Genomic DNA, 7,389 nt, shown 5'->3' with positions numbered 1-7,389 from the left:
GATACAAAGATGTGTTACATTTGTTTACCTAAATTAACGGGTTTAATAAAATTAACCTGGGGCCAGGAGGCTGACTCAGCAACTAGCTGACAGTAAGTCATGACAGTAAGGTATGGAGGAACGAAGTGTAGCTAGGGTTCTATAAGTGAGACCTGAGCAGAAGGACACCCCCTTTTCAGGAGACATAGGCAAGGACAGAGGGTTGGCTACTTGCTGTTAAGCTTCTCTGAGCGAGCAGAATTTCACCTTTAAAAGCAAAACAAAAACAAAACAAAAAATCAAAGCAAAACAAAAACCACCCAAAACAAAACAAAAACAAAAACAACCCAAAATGTAGTTGGTTTAAGTTTTTACTCTTTGGGGGACTGCCACCCAGCTCCCAAATAAATACATGGAGACTTATTCTTACTTATGAATGCCCGGCTTTAGCTTGATTTATTTATAGCCAGTTTTTCTTTTGCCTAACTTTTGCCTCTGGGATTTTACCTCTATTTCTGTATATCTTTTTGTTCCTTCTTATTCAGTGTCTGGCTGAGTGGCTGGCCCTCAGCATCTTCTCTCCTCTTTTTGCTCTCGATATTCTCTTCCCAGATTTCTTCTATTTATTCTCTCTGCCTGCCAGTCCTGCCTGTTTTTCTCTTGCTTTGCTATTGGCCAATTCTGCTCTTTTTTTTTTTTAGGCCAATCAGGTGTTTTAGACAGGCAAAGTAACACAACTTCAGAGTTAAGCAGATGCAACATAAAAGAATGCAACACATTTTTGCATCATTAAACAAATGTTCCATAGCATAATCTAATGTAACACATCTTCAATTAATATTCCTCAACACCTTCCTGTACCAAAGATGCTAGCACATGGGAGTGAAGACTATGTAGGCACCAGCTTGGCTTCTCCATGTTCAATGAATTGTATAGGTATTGTCTTTAGCAATGGGGCCTTGCTGTCAGTTTGTGGAGAGTAACATACAGTCTTAGCAACAATCTGGATTGTTTGGTGGTTCCTGTGGGACTGTTTTGGCCCACAATTCAACTAGATGGTCCAAATCCAAGTATAGGGTGCTTCATTTGGCGACAAGAGATGTCTAGTTGGGGCTCTGTCTCACCCCTTATTTGGAGGTTTTATTTAAAGTGCCTTCATATCTGTATATATCTTAGGAAGTTTCTACTGCTTTATGTTTCCATACTACCTCTCAAATGCCCCTTAATTTTAGCTCTCTCTCCCTGTATTCCCTTCCTCAGCCCTCTTCCCTTCCTGTCCATGTGAGGTCCCCATTCACTTCTTTTACCTCCCATCCATCTGTAATTGTTCTTTTTCTGCTGTACACAATGCCTGTCTGCACTTTATGCACTGCCATACAGTTCGTGAGCTTCAGGCAAGGGGCTGGAGGTTGAAACACACAAAGACTCACAGAGACAGCACAGATAGAGAGACAAAGACAAGACCCTCTAGTCACTGATAAGAAGCCCCTTTATTCAATAGCATCGTGGAGGCTTATATACCTAACACGGTTAGGTGGGCCAACAGGTGAAAATCTTATCTTCTGATCCTCAAGGCAAGGCAACACGTGCTCGTGAAGCAGAGCTGGTAAACAACTTTGACACAGCTTTCAATAACCCAAATCAGAAGGAAAGTAAAGGTCACTCTCAGGGAAGAGCAGCTGGAGGCCAGGACTCCAAATGGACCCAACACTTTTCCTTTCTCTCAGGAGATTTATCTGCCCCTCCCACCAGTCCTTTACTTGATACCTAACCTCAGTGGTTCTATGGTTTATAGCTTGGATACCATTTGATTTAATAGCTACTATCCACATTTAAGTTAATATATACCATATTTGTCTTTCTGGGTCTGGGTTACCTCACTCAGGCTAGTGATTTTTTTCTAGTCCCACCAATTTTCCTACAAATTTCAATTTTTAATGGATGAGTAATACTCATTTTGTAAATGTACACAAATTTTCTTTATCCATTCTTCTGTTGAGAGATATCTAGGTTGTTTCCAATTTGCAGATGTTATGAATAGAGCAGCAACGAACATGGCTGAGCAAGTGTCCTTGTGTTAGGATGAAGAGTTCTTTTTGTGTATGCCCAAGAGTGATATAGATGAACCTTGAAGGAGACCAATTCCTAACTTCCTTAGGAACTGCCACACTGATTTCCATAGTGGATGTATGACTTTGCATGCCAACCAGCAATGGGTGAATGTTCCCCTTATGCCATGTCCTCAGCACCATGAGTTTTCACCAGTTTTATTGAACTTAGCCATTTTGACAGGTGTAAGATGAAACCTGGAAGTATTTTTGATTGCATTTCTCTGATGAACTAAGGATGTAGAACATTTCTTTGTTTCTCAGTCATTTGAGTTTACTCTTCAGAATTCTGTTTAAATCAATATCTTGTTTTTAATTGGGTTGCTTTCTTGCTATCTAGGTTTTTGAGTTTATATATTTTGGTTATTAGCCCTCTATTGGATGTGTAGTTGGTAAAAAAATCTTTCCCATTCTGTAGGATGCTGCTTTGTCTGAAAGATGATGTCCTTTGCCATATACAATATTTTCAATTTCATGAGGTCACTTTTATTAATTGTTGATATTAGTGCCTGTACTATAGATATTCAGTTCAGAAAGTCTTCTCCTGTGCCAATAGGTTCAGGGCTATTCCCCACTTCATTCAGGTTTTGTGTATCTGATTTTATGTTGAGGCTTTTGATACATTCTGCTGCATTCTTCTATATGCAGACATCCATCTTGACCAGCACCATTTGTTGAAGATGTCTTTTTTCTAATGTGTATTTATGACTTTTTAAGATAAAAAATCATATATCTATAGGTATGTGGATTTATGTCTGAGTCTTTCCATTGATTGACATATCTGTTTTTGTGCCATTACCATGCTGGGTTTTTTTTTTAATCACAATTACTTTGAAATTGGAGATTGTGACATCTCTAGTGGTTCTTTTATTGTTCAGGATTGTTTTAGTTATTCTGAGGTTTTCATGTTTCTGTATGAAACTAAAAATTGTCCTTTTAAGATATGGGAAGAATTGTGTTGGAATTTTAATGAAGATTGCTTTAAATCTATAGATTGCTTTAGGTAGGATGACCACTTTTACTATATTAATCCTATGGATTCAAGATCATGAGAGATCTTTCCATCTTCTAATACCTTCTTCAATTTCTTTTTTTTCAGTGACTTGAAGTTGTTTATCATACAAATCTTTTGCTTGCCTAGTTAAATATGCCCCAAGATATTTTGTATTATTTGACACTATTGTGAAAAGTCTTGTTTCCCTGATTTCTTGCATCTTTGTGGTGAAGCCTGCTTGATCAAGGCAGATGATCTTCCTTCTTTCCTTCCTTCCTTCCTTCCTTCCTTCCTTCCTTCCTTCCTTCCTTCCTTTCTTCCTTCCTTCCTACCTTCCTTCCTTCCTTCCTTCCTTTCTTCCTTCCTTCCTACCTTCCTTCCTTCCTTTTCTCGATATGTTCTTGGGTTTGGTTTGCAAGTATTTTATTCAGATTTTTGCATCTGTGTTCATAAGGGAAACTGGTCAGTCATTCTCTTCTTTGTTGAGTATTTATGTGGTTTGGGTAGCAGGGTAGCTGTGGCCTTGTAAGTTGAATTGGGTAGTGTTTCCTCTGTTTCTATTTTGTCAAATAATTTGAGGACTATTAGCCTTAACTCTTCTTCAAAAGATTGGTAGAATTCTGTGCTAAAACCATCTGGCTCTGGGCTATTTTTGGTTGGGAGACTTCTAATGACTGCTGCTATTTCTGTAGATGTTATGGTTTAAATTGCTATCTGATCTTAATTTAACTTTGGTAAGTGGTACATATCAAGAAAACTAACCATTTTTTTAAAAGATTTTTCCAATTTGGTGGATTATGGGATTTTAAAGTATGTCCTTATGATTCTCTGGATTTCCTTGGCCTCTATTGTTATTTCCCTGCTTTCATTTCTAATTTTGTTAATTTGGATATACACTCTCTACCTAGTAGTTAATTTGGACAAGAATTTATCAATCTTATGGATTTTCTCAAGGAACCAAGATTTTGTTTCATTGATTCTTTATGTTGTTTCTGTTTCTATTGATTTCATCCCCAAGTTTGATCATTTCTTGTCATCTACTCCTTTTGGGTGTATGCTTTTTCTAAAGCTTTCAGGTGTGCTGCTAAGTTACTAGTATGAGCTCTCTCCAATTCTTTAATGTAGGTAATTAGTGCTATGAATTTTCCTCTTAGAACTTTATTGTGTCCCATAAATTTGGGTACATTGTGTATTCATTTGCATTTAAGTCTAGAAAGTCTTTGCTTTATTTCTTAATTTTGTCCTTGACCCATTTTCCAATCAGTAGAGGGTTATTCGTTTTCCATGTGTTTGTAAGTTCTATGCTATTTCTGTTGTTATTGATACTCATTTTTAATTTGTGGTAGTCAGATAGGATGCAGGGTGTTATTTCTATTTTCTTGTATCACTTGAGACTTGCTTTGTGTCCAGTGACGTGGTCAGTTTGGGAGACACTTTCATGAAGTGTAGAGAAGAAGGCATATTCTTTTGTGTTTGGGTGGAATGTTCATCTGTTAGTTCCATTGCATTTATAACAACAGTTGGCTCCAGCATTTCTCTGTTTAGTTTTTGTCTGGATGACCTGTCCTTTGGTGAGTATAAGGTATTGAAGTGTCCCACTATCAGTGTGTGAGGGTCAGCATGTGATTTAAGCTAGCGTTTATTTTATGAACTTGGGTGCTCTTGTATTTGGTGCATAGATGTTTAGAACTGCAATATCCACTTGGCGAATTTTTCCTTTGGGTATGTAGTATTATTCGCTATCTCTTATGGTTAGTTTTGGCTTGAAGTCTATTTTGTCAATATTAAAATGGTTACATCTGCTTTCTTAGGTCCATTTGCTTGGCACATCCTTTTTCAGCCTTTTACCCTGTGGTGATGACTGTCCTTGATGTTAAGAGATATCAGTGAGCAGTGTTTTTTGATTCCTGTTATTTTGTTGTTGTGGTGGTGGTGGTGGTGGTGGTGGTGTGTGTTTCCTTTCTTTTGATTTTTCTGGTCTGGGATCATTTATTCCTTGTGTTTTCTTGAGCATTTTAATCTCTTTTCATTGGAGTTTTCCTTCTAGCACCTTCTGTAGAAGTGGATTTGCACATAGATATTTCTTAATTTAGTTTTATCACAGAATGTCTTATTTTCTCCATCTCTGATGACTGAAGTTTTAGTGGGTATAGTATTCTGGCATCTGCGTTCTCCTAGAGTCTGCATTGCATCTGTTCAGGCTCTTCTGGCTTCTAGAGTCTTCAATGAGAAAACAGGTGTAATTCCAATGGGCCAGTCTTATATGTATGTTACTTGGTCTTTTCCCCTTGCCGTCTCTAATGTTCTTTCTTTGTTCTCTGTGTTTAGTTTTAATTATTACATGTTGAGGGAGTTTTCTTTTCTGGTCTAGTCCATTTGGTGTACTGTATGCTCCTTGTATCTTGATAGGCATCTCCTCCTTTAGGTTAGGGAAATTTCTTTCTATTATTTTGTTGAAAATATTTTCTATGCCTTTTATCTGGGTTTCTTCTCTTTCCTCTATTCCTATTATTCTTATATTTGATCTTTTTATAGTCTCTTAGATTCCCTGGATGTTTTATGCCAGTAGCTCTTTTAGATTTAATGTCTTCTTTGACCAAAGTAGCCATATCCTTTGTGGTGATCTCAGAGCCTAAGATTCTTTCTTTCATCTTTTGTATTCTGTTATTGAGGTTTGTCTCTGGGGTTCCTAAATTTTTCATTTCCAGATTTCTCTTAGTTTGGGTTTTTTATTGATTCTATTTCCATTTTTTTTTCAGATCTTGAATGATTTTCTTCATTTCCTTCCACTGTTTGCATTTTCATAGATTTCTTTAAAGGATTTATTCATTTCCTCTTTAAGGCCCTCTGTCATATTCATAAAGGCTATTTTAAGGTCCTTGCTTTGTGCTTCAGCTAGTTACATTACTCAGCATCTGCTGTGGGAGAGTTGCTTTAGTGAAGACCTATTGTCCTGACTGTTACTGTGTTTTTTTTATGCTGTTATCTAGGCATCTGGTTTTAGGAAGGTTGTAATTCCAGGTCTTGTCTTCACTGGGTGGGTGTTTTGTTCCTTGTTTTTTGTTGTCTTCTCTAGTTCTTAGAAGAGTGTGTCGGCTATGTGTTGCCTGGTAAGAAATTCTTCTGGGATTTTGATAGATATGGTCATGGGGGGTCCTGAGTAAAATGTGGTCCTCGGTATTGGAAGCTGACACTTAGGAATGGAGATGGGATGGGGGGCTAAGGGAGTCCAGAGGAAGGAGGAAAGCAGAGTGTTCTACTAGGATCTGCTTAGTTTTCCGGTAATGGAGGTAGAAAGTGAGGGATGCTACAACAGGTATTCGGCTACAGAGCTGGGGATGAGCCTGGGGGTCGGATATGGAGGAGAGGAGGGAGAGTGAAGATTCGAAGCTTGCTTAGCTTTTGCCTGCCTGCTTCACTAGCCTACTTGCCTCTCTGTCATCCTTATCTGGAGGGTCCCTAAAGAAAGCCTGCTGGAGTTGGAGGTTGTGATAACAGGAAGAGTAGGGAGGAGGAGAGGACCTGGGACCTAGAGATGGAATGCGGTGGGGGATGGGCTGCAGCAGGGGGCCTGCTAGAGAGCTCGGGATGAGCCTGGAGACTGGATTTGGAAGAGTAGAGGAAGAGGTGAAGATCTGAAACCAACCTACCCACTCCCCCTGGAGAATTTCATACCATGGATTTTGACCAGACTGGCTCCCTTCCCCCAACTGCTCCCAGATCCGCCCTCATCTCCCCACCTACCTGCCTTGGAGTTCCTTTCTTCCTTATCTTTTAGTATGCCTTTGAAACCCATTAAGTCCAGTTTTTGTTGGCTACCTACATTTTGTCTTGGGGTCTGTCCTAGAGTGTGGTTGACCTATGGTGGGGGGAAGGGTGTCACATAAAGAAAATTGACTTTTCCTCTTGCAGCACCTTTCAAATGCTGATAGCTTCTCAGCCAGTGGTGGGATTTTGTGCCCACCTCCGCACTCCATGCTGGGATTTTTTTTCTGGCTTGAGCTTATATAGGTCATGTGCAGGCTGTCACAGAGATTCTGTGTGTGTGTGTGTGTGTGCGCGCGCGCGTGCGTGTGAGTTCTATGCATCTGCCCTGTTGTGTCTGGAAAACACTGTTTCCTTGAAGTCATCCACCACCTCTGGTTTTTTGTCTTCAGAAAAGATCCCTGTGGGGAGGGATGTGGCCTAGATGACTCACTGAGGGTTGAACATGCCATAGTTTCTCCTTTTCTGCATGCTGCCCAGTTGGGGAGATCAGTGTGACTATGAGGCCAGTCATTAGAGTAGCTAGCAGGGACCGCAGCTGGG

The sequence above is a fragment of the Myodes glareolus genome, chromosome 19 (genome assembly GCF_982192425.1).
Source record: "Myodes glareolus chromosome 19, mMyoGla1.1, whole genome shotgun sequence".
NCBI classification, from domain to species: Eukaryota; Metazoa; Chordata; class Mammalia; order Rodentia; family Cricetidae; genus Myodes; species Myodes glareolus.
Note: the sequence above shows the minus strand (reverse complement) of the source record.